Below are 25,081 nucleotides of genomic sequence, written 5' to 3'. Positions count from 1 at the left end.
CACCGCCTTCTCATGGGCAACTAAGGATTTACTCAGTTCTGCTGAAGGGTCATGAGGACGCGAAACGTCAACTCTTTTCTTCTCCGCCGATGCTGCCAGACCTGCTGAGTTTTTCCAGGTAATTCTGTTTTTGTTTTGGATTTCCAGCATCCGCAGTAGTTTTTTGTTTTTATGGGCAATAAATGCTGGTCCAGCCAGCAAAGCCCGCATCCCGTGAAAGAATAAAAAAATAGCTGAGGGGAGTGAAAGGAATAGCGAGGAGAAGGAAAGGAGGTAGCTGGATGCAGAGGTAGGCTGTTTAAAAGGCCTGCCTCAGTTCTATGGAACTCGGTCTCCATTAAAATAAAATCAGAAAGGCCCTCCAGCCCTCACGTACTCCCCATACCCCATCTATGCCACCTCACACATTCCACCCAAAGGCTACTCATGCCCCACGTGCCAAGCTATGCCCCCCCCAAATAATGCCTAAGGTTTGCCCCTCCACTGACCCTCTATGGCCCCTGCATCCCCAAACAAGCCCTATGATCCCTCGTGCCCTCAAGCCAAGATATACCCTCCCACCCACCCTTTATGGGCCCTCATCACCCTCCCCAATGCCAAGATACGCCACTGTAAGGAACCAATGAGTCCTATACTGACAGTAGGATGTGTTTAAAAAAAATTTAAAAATCACACATAACTTTCCACTTTATTAAAAAAAATCTCTTATTTATTATAGCCTAATAAAAATGTGAATCATCCAGACCCTTCAATAGCTGAAACTGCAAGCACTTGAAATCTCTTTACCTTGCCAAGACAAACATTGTGAAATTTTCAGAACCGATCAGACAGCAAAAGCTGTTTTCTCCAAACCTTACTGTGATATAATCAATTCTAATTTAACTGTTTTATTTCTTTGACTCTCGAGCTTTATCTTATTTTTGCTCATATTTAATGTTACTTGTGTTCCTTTGTTTTTTGTTCAGGATTACTTTGTTCCTTCAGTTGAGCCTTCTTCTCTGCTTTTAATTGGTTAATTTGATTTTATTCCTCTCCTCCCTTTATTGCTTCTGAAACAATTGCTTTGGTTGTTCTTTTTAAATTATTGACCTCATCTATATCTAAACTTTTTACTTATTATTTCTGATTTGCTTTCACTTTCCTTAACTCTTCCTTCTGAGTTTAAATGACCGTTAACTTCCCTATTTATCTGTTTAGTCTGTTCATTAGCTCCCTTGCTACTCAGAAGTAGTTCATTCTTGTGGAAAAGATCCCATCTTTCCCAGAACTGGAACTGATGCCTGATAAAACAGAAGTCCTCTTCTTGACACCTCTCCTTTAGCTGCCTATCTTTCCCTGTTCAATCACAGCTGGGGAAGTTATCAGAAGATTACTACTCTTAAAGGGTCCTGCTCCCGAAGCTGCTTTCTCAGGACTTTCATCCTCTTTTTTTCCACAGCATTGGCTTTCAAGTGGACCACAGTGACTGCTTGTTCTCCCTTCCATTGTACAAGCTTTTCCAATTTGCATGAAATACGAACATATGAAATAGGAACAGAAGTAGGCCATTCGGACCCTCGAGCCGGCTCCGCCATTCAATAAGATCATGGCTGATCTGGTTGTGTTTTGAGCTCCCGTATTCCCATCTACCCCGCCATAACCTTTGATTCCCTTACCTAACAAGAATGTACGAACATACGAAATAGGCGAAATGCCCTCTTTTCCAGCACCTTGGAAACCATAAAGCAGCATCATTAGTTGTGACTCAGTTGGTAGCACTCTCACCTCGGAGTAACAAGTTTGTGGGCTCAAGTCCCACTGTAGGACTTGAGCACAAAAATCAAGGTTGACACTGCAGCGCAGTACCGAGGAAGGGCTGCACCGTCAGAGGTGCCACCTTGTGGATGAGACGTCAAACTGAAGCCCTGTCAGGTAAAATTCCCCTCGCACTATTTTGAAGAGGAGCAGGGGAGTTATCTCCGGTTTCCTAGCCAAAATTTATCCCTCAATCAACACCACAAAAAATAGATTATCTAGTTATTAATACATTGCTGTTTGTGGGAATTTGCTGTATGCAAGTTAGCTACCTTTCCTACATCAAAACAGTGTCTACACATCAAAAGTTCTTCGTTAGCTGTGAAGCACTTTGGGACATTGTGAAAGGTGCTATATAATTGCAAGACTTTCTTAAATCCTGTTCTGAAGAGAAGTCTCCAGCTCTCTTATTATTGAATCTCCTTTTTTGCAGTACCCCGACATACCCTCTCCCGTAAGGCCCAAGACATCTTTTCTCTTTTGTTGTCTGTGCAATCCACTTGACGGCTCTGACCCAGCATTCTCTTTCTCTCTACAGGAAGCCAATGCTTCATACAGTAACTTGCTCTGAGCTCTCCTGCTCTCGCCAATCCCTTCACATTTTCCTCTGACAGGTGGCTAATCACCCCCTCCTTCCCTACCACTGCCACTTCTCTATTTCTCAGTGGAGTGATTACTCTCTGAAATTCTTGCTCCTCCTCCCTATTGTGTCAAGATTATCTCCAACTATTTCTCAAGTTCTTGGGCTTAAGTAGGCTCCGTTGGAATCACTTCCTGCACGTGTTTGTCTGAGTTACCATCTGCTGTTTGAAACCCCCATATCCTGCAGGAACTGCACATCACCGACCCTTCCTGTGCTGCCATTACTATAAATACTAGTTAAGTTTACATTCTTATCTATTTAAACGTCAACTTAACTGTGTTCCTCCTTCCCCCAGCCACTGCCATGAAAGCCCACTTCCTTTACGAAAGCGCTGTTTTTCACTCAGCTCTCACCTCATTCTCTTATGCACTCACTCCGTGGCTTGCTATCAGCTCTAATGTAGGGAAAGCAAGTGGTGGGCCATTGTGCTAGCAACACCTGCCCCTTCACTTCCTCTCTCCTCACCGTCCAAGGGCCCAAACACTCTTTTCAAGTGAAGCAGCATTTCACTTGCATTTCCCCTAACTTAGTCTACTGCATTCGTTGCTCCCCATGCGGTCTCCTCTACATTGGAGAGACCAAACGCAAACTGGGCGACCGCTTTGCAGAACACCTGCGGTCTGTCCGCAAGAAAGACCCAAACCTCCCTGTCGCTTGCCATTTTAACACTCCACCCTGCTCTCTTGCCCACATATCTGTCCTTGGCCTGCTGCATTGTTCCAGTGAAGCCCAACGCAAACTGGAGGAACAGCACCTCATCTTCCGACTAGGCACTTTACAGCCTTCCGGACTGAATATTGAGTTCAACAATTTTAGATCTTAAACTCCCTCCCCCCATCCCCACCCCGATTCTTCCCCTCCCTTTTGATTTTTTCAATAATTTATATAGATTTTTCTTTTCCCACCTATTTCCATTATTTTAAAATCTACAACTAATACCTTGTCAGTCATTCCACCCCACCCCCACTAGAGCTGCACCTTGAGTGTCCTGCCATCCATTCTTAATTAGCACATTTTCTTAGATAATATCACCACCTTCAACACCTCTTTGATCCTTTTGCCTGTGACATCTTTTGATTATCTGCTCCTATCACTGCTTGCTTGTCCCTACAACCACCCCCACCAACCCCCCCACAGCGCCCCCCCCCCCCCCCCACCCCCCAACTTCTCTCTCCCCCACCCCACCTTAAACCAGCTTATATTTCACCCCTCTCCTTACTATACTCAGTTCTGATGAAGGGTCGTGAGGACTCGAAACGTCGACTCTTTTCTTCTCCACCGAAGCTGCCAGACCTGCTGAGTTTTTCCAGGTAATTCCGTTTTTGTGTTACCCAGTCCTGGGATCTCCGCGCCGCCAGCCATCGAGACAAATTTCACAGATCTTTTCCCTAAACTGGAAAATTGGCCTTTCCTGTCACCCTTTCCCCCTGCCCCCAAGGTTGCAAATCTACCTGGGTGGAGAAAGATGGTTAACAATGGTTAGCATGAGTTATGTCATGCTGACAGGACAGGCTTGATGGTCTGCACTGTTCAGTATGATCATGAAGAGCAACTCACCGAGGCTGAGAATGCCTGTTTGAGTACTGAACTTCCATAATGCAGTCAGAAGGTAAAATTGCTTATGTTTTTCTGTTCCATTAATTGTACAACGACTGCAAAGGTGGACTATCACACCTGTGGGCAACAATTTGTAAAGAAAGGCTGAAGGTATTTTATGTTGAAAGTCCTTCCCTCAAATTACTTGTTAAGTATAAACTTACCCTGTAATGAAAGAAACACAGCACTTTTTTTTTAACTTGCATTACATACATGATGCTTGCACAGTTCTCATACAACTACTTGTGAAGAGCTTTGCCTATTAAGACCTGTGCATCCCAAATATGATTCAATGGTGCATGAAATTGAAAGATTTGCAAGGTGCTGGAATGAGGCAGAAAATACCTGAGGGGACTCCAGAGTAAAAAAGATGGCTGAAAAGTAGAAAGTCTTGTTAAATTTCTACTCTATCCACACCAGGGGATATAAGAACACTTTACTTACAAGTTCACAGAACAAGTTCTGGTCTCCCTATTATAAAAATGATATAAAGTGACTAGAGTAGGTACAAAAAAGATTTACTAAATAGATATCCGAATTGAGAAGTTATATTGGACAGGAGAGGTTGAACAGGCTGGGGATCCTTTCTCTAAAAATGGACTAAAGGGTGTCCTGATAGAGGTCTTTAAGACAATGAAAGGGTTAGTTGGGGTATACATAGAGAAGATGCTCCCAATGTGTGCAAGACCAGAACTCAGTGCCATAAATATAAACTAGTAACTAATAAAAACAATAGGAAGTTCAGGAAAAACTTCTTTTTGCAGAAAGTAGTTAGAAAATGGAGCTCACTACCACAAGAAGTAGTTGAGGTGAGTAGTGTAGATGCATTCAGGGGGAAGCTTGGTAAGTACATAGGAAGCAAGGAATAGAAGGATATGTTGTTGGGATTAGATGAAGGTGGTAGGAGGCTCATGGAAAATAAACTTCAGCATGGTTTTGTTGGGCTGAATGGCCTATTTCTGTGCTGTAAACACTTTCTAATATTTGATGAGGAGAACATTTTTTTAAGCATTGAGCAGTTAGGATCTGGAATACACTGCCTGAGTGTGGCGGAGGCAGATCCATTCATGGCTTTCAAAAGGGAATTGGATAATTATCTGAAGGAAAATAAATTGCAGGGCTACGGGAAAAAGGCAGGGGAGTGCGGCTAGATGAGTTGCACTTAGTCAGCACAGACGCAACGGGACGAATGCCCTCCTTCTGTTCTGTGACCATTCTATGAATCTCTAACTCTTTTGTCCAATACAGTTTGCATTTACTCCATTTGCTGCTTGCTCATTTGCACTTCTCTGCTATTTAGTATGTTTCTTTTTCATCTTTCCTGATCATTGTGTGCCCACAAGACCATTATATTTTAACAAAAGATATATTGTTTCATTGTTTGCATGTGAGCATCCTCTGGTGTGGGCTTTCCTTCCTGTTCTGTCTCCAATTGCTTTCCAATAGAATTTGTGCTTAGTAATAATGTATAATAATTCTTCAGAAAGGCACAATCTACTACCATTCAAAAATGTAACTGGATCAGCCACATAAATGCCCTAGCTACCGGACCAGATCAGAAGTTCTGCGGCAAGTGGTTCACCTCTTGACTCCCCAAAGCCTCACCATAAGTCAGGCGTGTGACACAATACTCTCCACTTGCTTGGATGAGCGCAGCCGCAACAACACTCAAGAAGCTCAACAGCATCCAGGAAAAAGTAGCCCGCCTGACCAGCAACCCAAATGCCACCTTAAACATTCACCCCCTCTACCAATGGTGCAACGTGGCTTCCGTCTATACTAGGCTTTGGGATGCATTGCTAAGCTTCTTCATCAGCACCTTCCAAACCTGTAACCTCCACCACATTGAATGACAAGGGTAGCAGGTGCATGGGAACACCATCACTTGCAAGTTCCCCTCCAAGTCACAAACCATCCTGATTTGGTCATATATCATCGTTCCTTGATTGTAACAGAGACAAAATCCTGTAACTAACCCCACCTAACAGCACTGAAAGTACACCTTTGCCATATGGACTGCAGTAACATAGTAAGAACAACAATACATGCCCATTATGGGTGGATCTGTACCTCTATATCCCAAGAATGAATTTTTAAGAAATTATTTCAATTTGAAAGTAGAAGTAAAAATATTAAGAATGCCAATTAATCACAGTTCACTTGTGTTTAATGTACTAATCTTTATTAATACATGTTCATCATGGTAGTTTAGTGAAGTACCTTGGAACCACTATTTTTAATTCATTCATGGGATGTGGACTTCGCTGACTGGGCCAGCATTTATTGCCCATCTCTAGTTGCCCTTGAGAAGGTGGTGGTGAGCTGTCTTCTTGAACTGCTGCAGTCAAATGTGGTGCAGGTACACCCACAGTGCTGTTAGGGAGGGAGTTCCAGGATTTTGACCCAGCAACAGTGAAGGAACAGTGATATGTTTCCAAGTCAGGATGGCGAGTGACTTGGAGGGGAACTTGCAGGTGATGGTGTTCCCATCTATCTGCTGCCCTTGTCCTTCTAGATGGTAGTGATCATGGGTTTGGAAGGTGCTGTCTAAGGAGCCTTGATGTATTCCTGCAGTGTATCTTGTAGATGATACACACTGCTGCTACTGTGCGTCGGTGGTGGAGGGAGTGAATGTTTGTGGATGTGGTACCAATCAAGCGGGCTGCTTTGTCCTGGATAGTGTCAAGCTTCTTGAGTGTTGTGGGAGCTGCACTCATCCAGGCAAGGAGGAGTATTCCATCCCACTCCTGACTTGTGCCTTGTAGATGGTGGACAGGCTTTGGGGGGTCAGGAGGTGAGTTGTCGTTGCAGGATTCCTAGCCTCTGGCCTGCTCTTGTAGCCACAGTATTTATATGGCTACTCCCATTCAGTCTCTGGTCAATGGTAACCCCCAGGATGTTGATAGTGGGAGATTCAGTGATGTTAATGCCATTGAACATCAAGGGGCATTGGTTAGATTCTCTCTTGTTGGAGATGGTCATCGCCTGGTACTAGTGTGGTGCAAATATTACTTGCCACTTGTCAGCCCAAGCCTGGATATTGTCCAGGTCTTCCTGCATTTGGACATGGACTGCTTCAGCCTTCAGTACAATTCCTTACCATAAGTTTCAGTGCGTATGCAAAACTAATTTTTCCATACGTGCAGCCATTATATCCTGTGGATATATGAACACTGTCCAGTATCTGCATGTGCAGACATCATACTCTGTGCATGTGTGGCCATTATGTCCTCCTGTGCATGTATATATAGTTGCCAGGGTGACAGTAGAGTGTGAATACAGCTCTATGTGTCAGTGGTGTTCATTATAGAACATGCAGGGCAGCTGCCCCTCCATCAGCCATAGATCCCAGTCAGCCTGCTACCCCTGCTGATTCACAGCCTGCAGGTGCTGTCACAACTAAAAACATGATTAACTGAGATTAAAAATTTTAACCGCGAGATTAATCACGATTAATTTTCTTAATCTCTTTGCGGCCCTCAGAAACATAAGAATTAATTCTGCATAGCAAATATATTTATACATGCATTTTTCTGTGTGAAACAAACTCAGACCAAATTCTTATTTTAGATGCCCAGAGAAGAAAAAGATAATAAATTGAGCAGCATTTCAACATTTAATATGTTTATATGCATCTTTATATGAATATAGTAGCAATTAAGTTAATCAACCAAACAAAAGTTCAAGGACAAGATAATAATATCAAAACTGTAAAGGGATTACTAACTTTTTGTCTGATATTTTAATAGGGTTAGATGGTGTACTTGCTCTGCTCCTTAATGAAGGGGAGATTACAGATGAGAAACCCCCTAATTTTGCTTGATTAAAAGTCAATTATGTTGTAGACATTGTGGAACCAATATGCTTATAGAAGGAGGGAGCTGAGCGACACAGCATTTTAAGTTTACTTTTCACCTGTAAGAAAGAACTGAATTTTACATTACAGTTTGGAGCTGTTCAATCACTTTACACCCAGTTTGTTTTCACGGACTTCTACAGGAATCAGTCACCACTCTTTTGAGAAAGCGGACATGAAAGCGAAGTGTTACAGGAAGTGGGTGCTATATGCAAGTCCGTTAATATATTGAATAGGTCTTGTTTTAAAAAGACCTACACTGTGCAGTTACATAGTTTGGTTAGAATTTTAGTTCGTCCAATAAATATGGATGATCAGTTGAGTATTTAACAAATGAACAAAACAAACTTTTGCTAAATTCTGTTTCCTCAGTACAAAAGCATGGCTTTGAGTTCTTAAATTCAGTTAATATTGCTAATCAGTTCTCCTATTAGAGCTATTTTTAACCAGAATTACAATACCACACAGTATAAATTCTATATTTCCAGTTTTTAATTGCACTTATTTACTGTGGTTTAGTTCAATATAAGATCTCATCAATATTGTCCCAAACTAATGGGAGAGATAACTCAATCCTGAGTTAGAGAAGGAAAGCAGAAAAAATCTCTCCCTTCCTCCCAAAATAATTTATCGCTTATCTTTCAATTCTAACATCATTCCATTGTAGCATTCAATTGTTTTGTTAAGTGATTCTAATATTTTTGCCTCCACTACTCTATCCGGAAGTTTATTTCATTTATTGATCCTTTTCTTTCAATGAAGAAACATGCCTGTTCTAAAAGTTCTCTTGTTATCCCCTAATTCTACTGCTACAGTTTAATTTACTCTTTTGTGTTAACTTTTTCCATAACTAATCTTATATACCTACATAAGTTTATATTTTAGACGAGGCTGAAAAGCTCAAGTTGCACCAGTACTTATTCATTACTCATCGTCCAGTGCCTGAATGTTTTTGGTGATCAGAACTGGATGAAATATCCAAGGTACAGACTGATCAGATCAGTATAATTTATATTTTACTGCTTTAACTAAGTAGTTCAACAGCCTATTTGCTTTGTTGATTGCCCAAAGCAGAATAACATGTTTAGCAACTAGTCACAGGTCTCTTTCAGCTTCTTCTTCAGCTACTTCAACATGATTAATGGAACATGTGCCTACTATATTCTCTATTTTACCTTCCCACTTCACACTTGTCTGCATTAAATTTCATTTGCTATTGTTCTGTCCAGTATCTCATCCCAACTCATTCATTATGTAATTTTAGAGCTCAGTCATCTGAATCCAGTTTCAGCTAGTTTGGTAATATTCTGTGATGCTATGATTTCTGTTTCATGTCCATCTTCTGTGTATTTTTTTCATTTTTCATATCAAGATGAAAATTGCCTCTTGTGGCATCCTTGATGCACTGGATCAAGGAACTGTCACGTATTACAACTACCAACTTTGATTCTAGACCACTTGGGATTTCCCACTTTGTATTAGTTTGACTGAAGCCTCTCATTAAAATAACTGCCCGGTTCTCATATATCCTTCCTAACTCTTGCCTTGTTTATGCATTACTGACCCGATGGTCTACAGTATACCCCTATTGTTAGCTAGGAATTTTCTTCTGCATTAGAGATATCTAGCCAGAGTAGTTCATTTTGTCGCTTTCTACTTGCTGCAGGATCACTTCCTTTTACCTTCCAGGTGTCTCTGATACATAGGGATGCAGAACCTCCATTTTGTCCACTTTTTCTGTCTTAAACACTCTATATTCCTGAATATATTCATTGTCAACTGCTAGATTTAGCAGTATTTGAGATATTCTTGCCACAGCAATCTTCAGTTTTAGCATTTTATTTCTCAAGCTTCTAGCATTCGTGTGTGTGCATATATACAAAAAAATATAGATATGTTCCCTCATATGCTCTCCAGTGTCTATTTCTAATCGCTCATATTTTGCATTTCTTTGTTTGTGCCAACCTGACACCTACCCATTGACTATCTTCTACTCTATGATTAATCTGTGCTGAATCCCATTTCCACCATACCCTTTCTACTCATCGAGTTTAAGTACACTCCAAGACCTCCCATTGATTTAAGATTAGTGCAAATCTGAAACTCCCAGGCTCTCAAGCGTATTTGAAAAGCAGCATTGGAAAAGCTTCAATTGATGTGCCTTCATTTAAAAAAAATAGCAATCCTTTTCGCAGAGCTGTTCAATGTTCCTGTCTCAAATTTCTCTTACTAATTGTTGGCCAATTACTAAACAATGGAAGTGATACCTCTCTTTTGAATGGTCGGTCACCCACAAAATGAAAAATTGCAAAACGTTTGTGAAATTTTTTTTTCTTGATTTCCCATTCTTTGCCTGCTGTGGGATTTAAAATCAAAAACCTAGGCCCATACTATTTTGAGCTACGTTAAGTGTTCTCCTTCACTTGCCACTAAACAGGCTGCCTCAGTGAGGCTACACAAAAATAACTGATGTGAAATGCAAGAATCAACACTGCTACAGTAGGGAATGCTCTTCTAAGCTTGGGATTAAAATATATTGTTGAGTTAAAAAGCACCAAGAGCTCTTTTACCACATCTGGCTCTTGTCGTTTCTGACTTGATAGCGACCTTGGAATAGTAGGAAAATGTTGCCGCATTCCTTAACACTGACATCTCTCACTTTAGTAGGCACAAGGAAATAAATAAAATTTCACTTAAAGAGTCTTTTTAATGATAAATTTAAACACAATTAATCTTCAAGAGAAAAAAAGAAATCTTCTGGAAAGGTCATAATCAGTGTGTTGTAGGTCTGAAATTCCATTCTGTTCATGGAGGCGATCAAGTTCTCATTTATCACAGCTTTGAGACCATTCTTTATGGCACATGATCTTAGAAACCAACTCTTGCTGAAGCTAATCACTTTGGCAATCTACGTGGCAGAACTCCATAAACTAATAGATAAAAACAAAAAACTGCGGATGCTGGAAATCCAAAACAGAAACAGAAATACCTGGGAAAACTCAGCAGGTCTGGCAGCATCGGCGGAGAAGAGCAAAGTTGATGTTTCGAGTCCTCATGACCCTTCTGTTGAAGGTATTTCTGTTTTTGTTTCCCATAAACTAATATATGTGGAGTGTCAAGGGCAATGGTGAGTTTGCAAATGTACCGACATTCTCATTGCTAATGGCTTCAATAGCTTTACTGCTGATGGGTTGTTGTAAAGTATAGTTTAAAATCCAAAACAAATTAACTGATCATTAGGTAATCAACACTGAATTTGTAATATCATTTTCTTTTTTTCTGGTTTGCCAGTGGAAGACCAGATTATAAAATTAGACTTGGAAATTAGCTGTTTGGAAGGCAGGCATTTTTTCTTTTTTGCTGAATTGGTCAACACCTCAAAACTAGACACATTTATCTGAACTTTCTTATTGCTCTTTTAATGCACAGACCCGTTGCCTCACATCGCCAAGTTTATGACAATATTTCAGGGTTACCTGCGTTCAGGGGTATTACTTTCTCTGAACTTTGCTGTGATGCCCCTTGCAGTTAAATAGCTTGATGGCAATTGCTCACTGATCACTGGATGGAGGTCAGTTAGCAAATGGTATCCCAGTGTATCGTTTCAGGAGAGGTGAACGGAGAACATTGGTGAGAGCAAACAATGAATACTGGGTAACGGTGAGGTATAGAAACAGGCACATGGGGGAGGATTTTCCCCTCGTCGGGCAGGCCTGGGAGTAGCCGTGCAGTGATCCGCCACCCGTGATCGGGCCCCGACCGCGATTTCATGCTGGCTCGCCAGTTAACGGCCAGCCAGCGTGAAACGCGCACTGATAACCTCAGCGCTGCCTGGGAGGGGGCAGGAGGAGTGTGAGTGATAAAGTGTGTGCATGCACGGTTGTACGCTGAGTGAAAGTTCCCTGAAGGCACAGAACTGCCTCAGGGAGCTGAAGATTTTTAACATGAGAAATAAAGATTTTAAAAATAAGGAAAACATGTCCCCACATGTGACTCTGTCACATGAACAGGGACATGTTAAGTATGAGTTTTAAACATTTTTGTTGTTTTTTTAGTCACTGTTCAAAACCTCATCCTGCCCGTTGATGAGGTTTCGCAAAAATTACAAAGGCCACCTGACCTATTTGCCCGCCTGCCAACTGTAAGGTTGGACGGGCAGTGAAAAATTCAATTTAATTAATTAAGGGGCTTAATAGCCCTCTTAATTGTCCGCGGGAGCGCTGCCGACTCTTGCGTGTGCCCACCAACCGAAATATTGCGTGACACATGCCTGACACTATTTCACGCTCATGTGTGTTGGGCACGTGCCCACATGCCAAGCTGAAAATCCTGCCCATGAAGTAAATGGAGGGTTTCGATACACTAGCTGGATGCTGTAGACAAACAGACTATTCCTTCTGTTGAGAGCTGTTTCAAATCGCCTTTTATCATTTTCACCTTCTGTCATCTGCCTAGACTGACAAAACTCCTTCATCCCTTCTATTTTAATGCAAATATCCTGTCACATCAGCTTCCTGACAAGTGGAAGAAATGTGAGATAGTAGATAAAACATTGGCACTGTTTTTTTTCCTGAGATAAGGGAGATTTAGATACAGTCTTAGGCAAAAGGAAGGATATTCTATTCTATCTGTGCAGCAGAAAATTATGAGGTAGATGTAACCTGTGCGCTAGGATCAAGGTTAATAAAATAACAGTTTTGAGTGAAATAAAACTAAACATCTGAAAATCAATATGCTAAAACAAAACTTGCAGAAAACCAGATTCAAGTTCCACATAGTTTTAGAGGCATCCTTCATAAACTGGAACACCGCTGAGGCGTTCCTTCACTGCAATCTATGCCAGAGGAGGGTGGCAGGAAAAATAACACCAGCATGGACTCTTAGCAACCATAAAAAGTGCCAGTGATCTGGCAACATCTAATGATACATCTCCCTTAAGCAGTCCCTCAGAATCAAGAATTACAATTTTTGGAATTACTTACAACACACTAAGTGGGATGAAAGGGTGGGATGAGATTAGGGTAGTTTGCATTCACAATGACCAAGGTTTTTCCACTATGTCCAGCTGTTGCCTGTAAGACATGTCACCTTTCTACCACTGCCACCAAAAGAAACAACAATGATTCAACTGAGGAAAAGCAAAAATCAAAAAACCCTCATCTCTTCAGTGACTAACCCCTTACTTACAACCACAACAGGAAATTGGGGGAAATTGTCCTTTGCTTCACTGGAACAAGATCATGCTTCAGTAACAGATAATCAGTCTTCAGATTCTGAGAAAATTAACAGGGCTTTATATGGATGGAAGAGATAAGAGACTCCTTAACCAGGAAGCATGGAAACTTCAGCTATACACTACAGCACCAGTGCAATCCAAATCTATAAAGTAACGTTTTTCACTTCCCTATACTTCAAAGGGGGAATGTACTGGAATACTGCAGAATTCAAAAAAATGAAGTGAAATCATCATTGTCACAAAGGTCAGGTTCAGCACAGCATTGAGAAACTCATTTCATAATGGGTTATTTTGACCTGCAGCCAAGAATTTATAAATGGTTAAAATTGGTGTTTGGTTAAACTTCTGGAGTCAGAAAGTATCTACTAATGTCAGTATTTAGTCCAGCTTCCTAAAAAAAATATTTGGGCAGTAGCCTTGAAAGGAACAGGCTAGGTTAGTAGCTGACATTACCAGAGTGCTCCAGACTCCAGATTATCCATGAATTGCAGCCAGAGTTCAAGAAAGCATCAAAAAAAGTACATACAAACTTATTTGCATTGAGAAGTACAAGGAAGACACTGATAAGGAGGGCCTCTTGGTCTATGATGGTGCATCTGTCACAACATCCAACTAAATGTTCCCTAAATGATTCCAAGGATTCACATCCCTCAGCAGTATCACTCCACACGTTGATCAATCTTTATGTGATAAATTTGCTTTTGACTAGCTTGATTCTACACTCCCATGTTCAACTGTCATCAGTTAATTTGAAGTAATGTTTGATAAATATATATATATATAAAATGTATGTATATATATATTATATATATATTTATATACACATATTTTATATATATATTATATATTTATTCTGTACTGTTTATACCTTGTGTATATCTATAAGGCCATCTCTCAGCTGCCTCCTTTCAGAGCTGAAAAGTTCATATTTTGACACTCTTTCTTCATAACAAGAGTTCGTCAAAGATGGAGATCAATCCTATGGCTCCTGTATGCATCATCTCCAACTTGGTGAACAGAACTGGAACAGTATTTGAGGTGCGGTCTGACCAGAATATTGACTGGCTTGTACTCCTACTGGTTTGGGCTATATAACCCAGCATTTTATTTAGAGGTACGTAATATACTATGATAGAATCCCTGGTTTGAGGAACTAGTGGGGGAGCATGTGCGAACTGTTGTCTGTACAGATCCTCTTGGGTGCACTGACCCCAATTTCAAAGCTTTTTATTTTTTGAGTCAGACCCTAACTGAAAGTTGAACTGAAATTTCAGGCTTCTAAGGGAACTGAAACAGATAAAAGACATAGAACCATCCGAGCTCAGATCACCCACCAAAGCAGGCAGGCTCACCCACCAAAGCAGGCAGGCTGCTAGATCCATGATCTAGTAAAGAGAAAATACAAGATTGCTACCGTTGTTTTAGTTAATTAAAGTAATCGACTAACTAGACTCGGCAATAAAGTGAACAGGATGTTGTCATCAAGGGTTCAGATAAAGGTAATGCTGGGGGATCCATGTGCTAACAAGACTGTCCTGAGCAGAGCTGAGGATGCTCTGGAGAAATGTGCAATTTTGGTGAAGACCGTGCCTGCAGAACTCATATTGATTGGATGAGAATCAGTGGCTAAGTATTTGGAGAAAAGGAGCTAGAATTCTACCCCAGGAGGATCAGAGCTTTGAAGGGACTTGTGGCAGAAATTCATGCCATATATGGGGAGTGGACAGCAATCTATGAGATATATCATTGTTGTATCTGATATTTAATTTATAATTTATCATACATATATATATATATATATATATAGACCATGATTTGTCTGTTAATTCAGGTTTAGTTTTTGTTTATTTTAGTTTGACTGTTAAAGTAAAAGTTCTAAGAAGTGAAATCGTATCCATTGGTTTATTGTTGAGTAACTTCTTCAGTAAAATTCTCTTCTTTTGGTTTGTTGGTCTCTCCAGAGATCTTAACTGCTCTTAATGGGATAGGGAAGTAAGCACCAAACACCACTTTGAGATAAGAAGCAGTTTCAGGGTTGTAAAAGGTAAACTTATAATAGATATCAAGATGTATTTTGTTATAGAGGATGATCAGTATATGGAATGCCTTGATCAGAACAGTGTCACTCTCACACAATATGGACTCATAGCTTTATTTGAAATTAATCTTTTAACTTAAAACAAAATGGAGAATAGACACTCTGCTTTTAAAATCAAAATGGAGTTGAGAGGTCAGGTGACCTTTCCATTTCTGTCAATATAAATGGAACTACACAAGACCCAGGAAGCTAGCCTGCATATTTGTACAACACATTAAAATGCAAATGACCTTTCGGGACATTTCAATGAGAAGGCATTAAAATGCAACAGATCTTTCCTGTTGGATTATGGCTGTCCTTATTCAAATATTTGCAGAAACTACTTCACAGTGGATTTGCAGATTTCTCAGCTTCAGGGTGGAATTCCAAAGAATGGGTGAGAGACGGACCCCATTCTATCACAGGATATGTAAACTGATGTAACTTGAACATCATTGTGTGCCAATGGCCAAACCATCAGAGACCATTTTTGAGGACAATGAAAAACAGATACTATGGTCACATGACAGAAACCAGGTTTCTGATAAGAGATGTTTAATAAGACATTTTTGGGAGCAGCAGCAGGAAGAGAAACAGATCCAGACCAGCAAAGGAGCAAGACCATGCCTGAGATCTATCAAGGCAGAGAATGGCCTTTTACCTACCTATTTGGAAAACCAAACCAGGTTTGCACTGCAGGGTTCGACTGCACCTTGACCGTGTGACGCCAGGTGTGTGTGCGTGCATGTGCACGAATAGGTTTTGGGTGTTTAGTAATAAATATATATCCTTCTTTTCAAAACCCTATGAGAGAACTGTAATTTGTCCGTTCTTGAGAGTTACAGCACTCAGAGGTTTAAAAACTTGTTCCTTTAAAACACATCTGACTCCAGACAGTCCATAGTGATGTTTTCCATAGTGATATCTTACCCTTGTCCGGAACAACAGTCAGATACTGTAAAGGGAAGATGATCCAGTGGGCATTCCAAAAGGATAAGACAAAATGATTGAAGAACTTCTAAGATGTCCATCTTGTGAGTTGCATTGTGAATGACCTTTGACACAGGAAAGACATTTCCACCCGTACCTCCAGTGGAAAATCAAATATAATTGATTTCTAATAAGGTGCAAGTTTTTGTTAATCACAGCTTTCTGCTCTGGCCCTGCTTAAGCTCCCTAAAATATATAAATAATTCAGTAATTCAAAAGCAAAATACTGCAGATGTTGGAAATCTGAAATAGAAACAAGAAAAAGTACTGGAAATGCTCAGCAGGTCAGGCTGAAGAGAAACAGAGTTGACGTTTCAGGTTGCTGAGCTTTCATTAGAACCCAATGATAAAAGGTCAGCGACCTGAAGTGTTAACTCTGTTTCTCTCCACGAATGCTGCCTGACCTGCTGAGCATTTCCAGCACTTTTTGTTTTTATTATAAATAATGCACTTTTTCATAACTTTTTGCCAACAATTTATAGAATGTAAAGTCTGCATCACTCTATACACATACCAATTAATTGCCTTCCTGTTGAATACTATAATAGGAAGATTAAGAGAATACATTAATTATTTTTTTCTCTGAATGAGTGCAAAATCTGAATTGTGCCACAGTATATCAACATGAAAGCATTCAGATACAGTGTGATCAGGATTAGTGGAAGTTCTTATGTTTAAGTTAAATTGTTTTGTGCTAACAAATGACAGCAAGGCAATTAGTCATTTATAGAATTTAATACTAAGAATTAACGTATTCCAGTTGTTACTGCTAATGGATCATTTCCTTCTATGTTTAAATAAGCTACTGAAAGGACGCTGCAAATTTCATTAAGAATTTGTAAAACCTAAATGGAAAAACAGACCTTTCCTAGTCTGATAGCGATGACCTAGCCTTGTTGCAGAATCTGCCTAATTTTCAAAATATTGAGGGGGAATGCACAGCAGTCCAGAGTCAGAAGCTAACAAATGCTGTAAAGAGATTGAAGAGAACAGGGAGGGATAACGCCATCACGTTCACAGTCACTGAGGATATGGATGGAGATTTTGACCAGGACAATTTCAATATCGCAGGCAGGGGAAAACCTAATGGAGAGGATTCAAACAATTAAAGGGTTGAGGGTTATGACTTAATATAGGGGAGGAAACTTGGGGTCGGCCACGAGTCGAATGAGGACAAAGTACAACAAGAGACAGAAAATGGCAATGGCTCAATGCTCATGTTTTGGTATATGCTTATGTCAGATTTGCAATGGAGGATGTAGAACTGGAGGAAAGGAGGCTGAAAGACAGAAGAACATATGATAATGGGAAAGAAAAAAACCTGTGAGATTGGTAGGGGTCAGGGTTTGAGGAACACTGACATCCAACCGATTGCCAGTGGTGGAGCTCAACACCAGACGGTTTGGCAATGGAGGTATCCCGGACACCAGCCAGATTGCCAGTGGAGGAACCCAGAAACCAGCCAGATTGCCAGTGGAGGAACCCAGAAACCAGCCAAATTGCCAGTGCAGGAACCTGGACAATCCCCAACGGAGGAACCCGAACAATCCCCAATGGGGAAACTCGGACACCAGGCAATGGCTGAGGTTGAAGTGGCTGCATGAATGTCTATCACTCTTGGTTTCAAAAAAATACAGGGATTATTAACTATAGAGCCAATCATCAGTTAAAGTAAAATAACCACATTTTGCCTACATAACAAGTCACTGCACTCCAGAAATATTTCACTGAAATTTTAAGTTTCATGCAATAAATTGATGAATCATAACTTAAATCCAAGTATATTTCAAATTGATACTCATCTAGCTGGGGTTGGATCAGTCAGAAAGAATAGGTTAAATATTAAACTTTGCAACATTGCAACTGCTCTGTAGTAAAACATAATCCAATTATTCCAATGGAAATATATCACTGTCCTTTAAGAAACATTTGATTGTTCTTGTAAAACAGCTTGAGAACAAAACCAGTTTTGTAATGAAAAGTGCAATGCATTTGTGTCTTGTAGTAACTGAAGGTATAGCCTCTCCTGCTGTTCATCAGGGGGTCACGTGATGTTCTGGGAGGCTCCGACCAATGATCCATAAGCGCGGGAAATCCGGGGGGTGGGGTTCCTGACGAGAGCCCTGACCTTGGACCCCCCACCCCGACCTCAGGATACCCCCAAACCCCATCTATTTACCTCAGGCACTGTCCCTGGCCTGTCAATTTCCCTGGCCTTTTAAACGCACTTGCTTTACAGCAGTAAGCGCTGTTGAAAAGGAGGCAAAACCTCCTTGAACACGCTGGATCTAGACTTCGTTGGGCCTGCGAGGAGTCTTTCGATGCAGGCCCCAAGCAGCACCAGTCAACAGAAGCGGCAATGCAATTTTCAAGACCAGGTAAGTGTGCATTCATTTCTTCTAATTTCTGCGGGCCAGCAATTTCCGGCACTAGTCGGAGGTTACGGCCCAGAATTAAGCTGTCAAGGTGGAATTTTATTGTGGGGATCAAGAGTTGTCGTCCCATCATAAGGTAGAGAACCACTATTGACAGAGCTTTACAGTGCACATCCATGTCAAAGACGAAAATGCTTGCGCAAAGCTATGTCTGGCGGCCAGGCATTGACAGTGACATTGAAAGTATGGTCAAGCACTGTCTCCAGTGTCAGCAACAACGGAAGTTGCCTGTTTCAGCTCCCCTGCATCCGTGGGAGTGGCCTGGTCAACCCTGGGTTAGACTACATATCAATTATGTAGAAGCATTCTTAAGTACCATGTTTTTGTTGATTGTAGATGCACATCCTAAATGGATGGATGTATACAAAGTCAAATCACCAACATCGAGCGCAACTATCGAGAAGCTGCGTCATTGTTTTAGCATACATGGCCTACCCGATATCCTCATTTCTGATAACGGTACTGCCTTTACCAGCACAGAGTTTCAGAAATTCATGAATCTGAATGGAATCAGACATATTAAAACAGCCTTTTACCATCCCTCATTGACTGGTTTAGCCGAGAGAGCTGTCCAAACTTTTAATTCTGGTATGAAAAGGTTATCAGAAGGTATCTAGAATCTCGAGTTTCCTGCTTTCTTCTCAGTTATTGTACAAAGCCACATTCAACTACGGGTTCAACACCATCTGAATTGTTGATGAAACACCGCCTGTGTACACGGTTAAGCCTGGTATTTCCAAATTCAGAGGGGAAGGTAGAGCAGAATCAGAGTAATCGAAAATTGAACCATGATATACACAGCAAAGCATGCACATTCAGTGTAGGTGACATGGTATTTGTGCAGGTGACATGGCATTCGTGCAAGATTTCGGAAGTGGACCATGTTGGGTTCCTGGACCCATTGTCTCAGAGACTGGCCCATTATCTTTCCAAGTACAAGTGGAAGATAGAATCATTCATAAACAGAAGATCATAGTTGTGCTAAAGAGACATTCCAACAACCAGCTATTCCTGCCTGTGATTAACGTCGAACTGTCAATTCCTGAGGTGACAGATTGACCTAGAATAGACATCCCTGATGTTTCTGCAGAGGTGCCAAACCCAGAACAGCCACTTTCTAAGTGTCTCATGTTGCAGTTGCAGATCCTATTGACCCTGTTGAGGGACCTCAAGTGGTAGAGCTACACTGCTCTAGCTATATAAGGAGAGCACCTCAAGGGACTTAATCTTTAATCACCTGAAGTTTGTATATATGTACATGTTGTTGGATATTCAAATATTTCCCTGTAAATAGAAATTGTAAAAAAACTGAACGGGGAGGAAATGTAATAACTGAAGGTATAGCCTCCCCTGCTGTCAACCAAGCATCATGTGATGTTCTTAGAGGCTCAGACCAATGAGCCCTAAGCACGGGCAATTTGCGGGTTGGGGCTTCCTCACGAGAGTCCTGATCGAGCATGTAGCACCTGAAAAGCTCTCTGTAATAAAGTTTATCTGTTTCTTGTTGAAACCTGTCTGCTCCATCGAGTCATTACCTGCTGGACAGCTCTTTTTACTGATGCTTCCCGCAGACAAAGTGAACTATAAAGAACTTAAAAGTATATATTATTTTATTCATTCACAGGATGTTGGCTTCGCCAGGCGTTAGGTAAATTCTACAATGTTCCATAGGAACTGTAAGATGATAATATTAGTTTAAAAAAATGCACTAGATAAATTAATGGGAATGAAAGTTGGTAAATCCCCTGAACCTGATGATCTACATCTCAGAGTGTTGAAAGAGGTGACTGGAGATATAATAGATGCATTGGTGGTCATCTTTAAAATTCTATAGACTTGGCAATGGTTCCTGCAGATTGGAATGTGGCAAATGTAACCCCACTATTTAAGAAAGGAGGGAGAGAAAACAGAGAACTACAGACCTGTAAGCCTAATGCCAGCTGTAGAAAAAATGCTAGAATCTATAATAAAGGATGTGAGAACCGGTCACTTTGAAAATAACGGTAGGATTCCACAGTCAACATGGATTTATTAAAGGGAAATAATACAATCACCATCACCAGGGAAAGGGTGCTAGAAAAACTATCAGACCGAAAGGCTCACAAGTCCCCCGGATTGAATGGCCTACATTCTAGGGTCTCAAAAGAAGTGGCGGCACAGATAGCAGATGCATTGGTTATAATCTTCCAAAATTCCTTAGATTCTGGAAAGGTTCCAGCAAATTGGAAAATGGCTAATGTAACACTTTTATTCAAGAAAGGAGGTAGGCCTAACATCTAACATCTGTCATAGGCAAAGTGCTGGAACCCATTATTAAGGGGGTTATAGCAGGATACTTAAATAATCACGATTTGATCAAGCAGAGCCAACATGGGTTTGTGAAAGGGAGCTTCTGTTTAACTAATCTGTTAAGAGTTTTTTTGACAAAGTAACTTTCAAGGTGGATGAAGGTTATGGGAGGGGAAGACAGAAAAGCGGAGCTGAGACACATCCAGATTAGCCATGATCTTACTGAATGGTGGAGCAGGCTCCTAGGGTCAAGTGGCCTACTACTACGTTCCTATGTTGGGAGTTTTTTGACGATGTAACTAGCAGAATAGATAAGGTGGAACCAGTGGATGTGGTATATTTAGATTTTCAGAAAACTTTTGATAAAGTCCTACACAAGAGGTTAGTAAACAAAATTCAAGCACATGAAATTGGGGGGGAATATAAAGGCATGGATTTAGAAATGGTTAATAGATGGAAAACAGACAGACAGTAGGAATAAATGGGTCATTTTCAGATTGGCAGGCCATGACCAGTGGAGTACCACAAGGAACAGTATTAGGGCTCCAGCTATTCATAATCTATATCAATGATTTGGATGTGGGGATTAAATATAATATTTCCAAGTTTGTAGATGACACAAAACTAGGTGGAAGTGTGAGTTGTGAGGATGCAACAAAGATGCTTCACAGGGATTTAGAGAAGCTAAGTGAGTGGACAAAAATTTGTCAGATAAAACACAATGTGGAGAAATGTGAGGTTATCCACTTTGCTAGGAAAAAACAGCAATACAGAGTATTTCTTAAATGGTAAAAGGCTGGGAAGTATTGAGCTTCAAATGGATTTGGTTGTCTTTGTTCATGAGTCACTGAGAGCTAACATGCAGGTACTGCAAGCAATTAAGAAGGCAAATGATATGTTTGCCTTTAGAAGAGGATTTGAGTACAGGAGTAAAGATGTCATAGTGCAATTATATACAGCCTTGTTGAGACCACACCTGGAGTAGTGTGTGCAGTTTTGGTCTCTTTACCTAAGGAAATATATACTTGCCATAGAGGTATTGCAACGAAGATTCACCAAACTAATTCCTATTGGTATGGGGGGATTGTCCTATGAGAAAGATTAAATAGCTTGGGCCTTTATTCTCTGGAGTTTAGAAGGTCTCTTTCAAATGTACAACATTCTTACAGGGCTCAACAGGATAAATGCATGAAGGATGTTTCGTCTGGCTAGGAAGCCTAGAACCAGGGGACACTGTCTCAGAATAAGGGACAGGCCATTTAGGGCTGAGATGAGGAGTAATTTCTTCACTCAGAGGGTGGTGAATTCTCTGCCCCAGAGGGCTGTGGAGACTCAGTCATTGACTATGTTCAAGACTAAGGTCAATAGATTTCTACATATTAAAAACATCAAAGGATACGGGGATATTGCAGGAAAATGGTGTTGAAGTAGAAGATTAGCCATGATCTAATTGAATGGTGGAGTGGGCTTGAAGGGCTGAATGGCCTACTCCTGTTCCTATTTCTTATGTTCTTATGTGGTGTGATACTAAGTTATACTAAGGATCCTATTGGTACAATCACATAACTTGTGGATATTATTTGAGGAGATGTCACAAGGATTAAGCTGCTAGAAAAGTTGGGCTAAAAAAGCTTAAAAGCATAAAAACAAAATACTGTGAAAGCTGGAAATCTGAAATTAATACTGAAAATGCTAGGAAAACTCAGCAGGTCTGGCAGCATCTGTGGAGAGAGAAACAGAGTTAACATTTCGAGTCCATATGACTCTTCTGCAGAACTAAAGCTTAAAAGCATTTTTGCTTGAGAACTTCAGGATCTTCAGTGTTTCCATCTATTTCATTCTGGAATAATCATTAAACAATGTCTTCTCATTTAAAGAGCGCCACTTGGTTTATTTGTCTTTTAGAGTACCAATTATTGCAATTCATTTCAGGTATATTACTTTCTGAATCCAACATTGGAAAATCCAATTTGCTCCTGGTTCACCCTCCTCCAGCAATCCCCACAACACTAACAGAACCCTGAAGTTACTTTTAAAACGCAAGTTTAGATACTTTCCAATCTGAAAGAAACTCAGTTGGACAAGACATCCAAATTCTCATCAGTCTCACATGGGTAAGTTCATTAGTAAAAAGGATAGTGGCACCCAAAAATATATATTTATTTGCTCCCAATAAACGTCCTTCTCATGGCGTAGCCATGTAAACAATCAGCTGGAAAGTAGTGACCATCAGAAACAGTGTTAGTCAACGATGATTCATAAATCTTTCATTTTGCTCTAAAGAATGGTCAAAAATCCTTAGACCAGATGGTTTGCTTTTGTCATGGTTTTTAGTCAGAATGCATTATCTTCTGTGCTCCAGTGTCTTAAGGTCATTTGACTAGGTTTTTTTTTGCATATTTGTGAGTTACTTTTATTCTGATCAAATCACTAGTAATTGTATTGACTATTCTTCTAGCAGGCACCCGGCTGAAACCATCAGAATTACCAACACACCACCTTCAAAGTCGTGTACTATCAGTTATTTTGGATACAAAAAAAGGGAAAAAAGCATCAAATTGTGATTTCTGAACTAAATTCAATAAAGGAGATCCAAGATGTCTAATTTTACGGGAAACCAATTGAATCATATAGGCTGGAAGCAAAAAAAAAAGGTAAATTTAGAAATTATAATGTGGTCAACAACTTGGTGCTCCTGATACAGTGTTTCACACTCATTTTTCTACTGCAGAGAAGTTTAACTAAACATGGTTTACAGGGTCAGTATTTCTCACAGTTGCCAGAGGGCATCCCAAGAGTCTTTACTCACACACAAACGTATTGCACAAACAAATTACTGCAGGTCCTGCTAGTTTGAAAGAAAAGATTCTGGGAAGTCGGCAGGTCAGGCAGTATCTGTGGAAAATGGGGAAAAATTAGTGTTTTGGGGACTTAATCGTTGGCCAGAACAGGAAGATATTACAGGTGAACAGTTTATAAGAAAAGGTAGAGCTAGGGAAGTGGATGGGTGGGGTAGACCAGATAAATAGAGTGAGTTTTAAAGAGATTAGGTCAAGAATAGGAGACAGTTAAAAAGGCAAACGTGATAATAGTGTAAGACAAAGGGAGTTATGATGAGAAAAGTGTTATCAGATGATTCCATTATTCTGCATTTGATGATTACTAGCACATTATTTCTTGGATGCTAATAAAAATGTGTTCTCCAATGATAACATTGTTTTCTTTTGAGTCGCTAACACTGGCATTTGGTAGTTAGGGGTGGAATGGGGTGGCGGTTGGGGGTTGTTCCCTGGAGTGCATGAATATTTACAAGCAACCCCCACATGAAATAATTTGAACATCATTGGCTCAGATGAATGCTTTTCAGTCCAAAGTACTCTGCCCTAGTGGGCTTTTTAAAATACAAATGAAAATAATTTGCATATGCTCTATTCTAATAGTTGAAGAGTTTTGTGTTAGTTACTCATTTTCCCTTACACAATGGTTCTTTGCCCTTTCTGGCCTCAGTTTGTACCTAGCACCATTTCTACAAGGCACCATGCTATGGCAGCCTGTGTGTTCCCTTAAGTAATTTCAGATCAGTTAAGAGGAATGCACCACAGGCATTTGAGCCCCTGCAGTGATTTGCTTTGCAAGCGGAGAGAGGAATATTTGGGTGGGGCGGCAAGGAAAGATTTGTTCCTTTTACATCCTCTATATTCCAACCATATCCACCCATCTCAATTTTCTCCTCTTCTAAAGCCAATGGAAGTAGGGTTGCCAACCCCTTAGAACCTGTAGAAATTAAAGATTAATTTCCAGGACTCTTTCATCAAGAACCCCAGCAGAAAAAGGCACACATACATTTTTAAAAAAAATTGTGCATAATGTCTTATCATTTTCTTTGAAAAATTGTTAGCGATAAGAATATTGGAGATGGGATTAAAAGGCTGTGTGATGAATAGTTCAAGCACCATCCAATCAGGTCATTAAGAACCCTGGTTGCTTTCCTTTTGGTGTGGGAAGGCAGTGCACCGGATGTGCCAGACAAATGGTGCCTTGGCATGGGAGTAGGAGATCCTGTGATGAAATCTCCAGGAATAGGTCCAACCAGCATTGGCAACCTTAAATGGTGTATATTTTAACTTGTGGGCACTTTTCAACTGTCTACTCCAGTGGCAAAGAG

General features: G+C 40.5%; 1 protein-coding gene across 1 annotated transcript in view; it reads right to left on the bottom strand.

The window, feature by feature from the left end:
* LOC144680933 (protein lin-28 homolog B-like) overlaps positions 1–25,081 on the bottom strand; it is a 212,726-nt gene that overhangs the window by 69,520 nt on the left and 118,125 nt on the right. The gene's annotated exons all lie outside the window — the stretch shown is intronic.

This window comes from Cetorhinus maximus, chromosome 5 (assembly GCF_964194155.1).
Source record: "Cetorhinus maximus chromosome 5, sCetMax3.hap1.1, whole genome shotgun sequence".
In the NCBI taxonomy this organism is placed as follows: Eukaryota; Metazoa; Chordata; class Chondrichthyes; order Lamniformes; family Cetorhinidae; genus Cetorhinus; species Cetorhinus maximus.
This window is presented reverse-complemented; position numbering and strand designations above follow the sequence as displayed.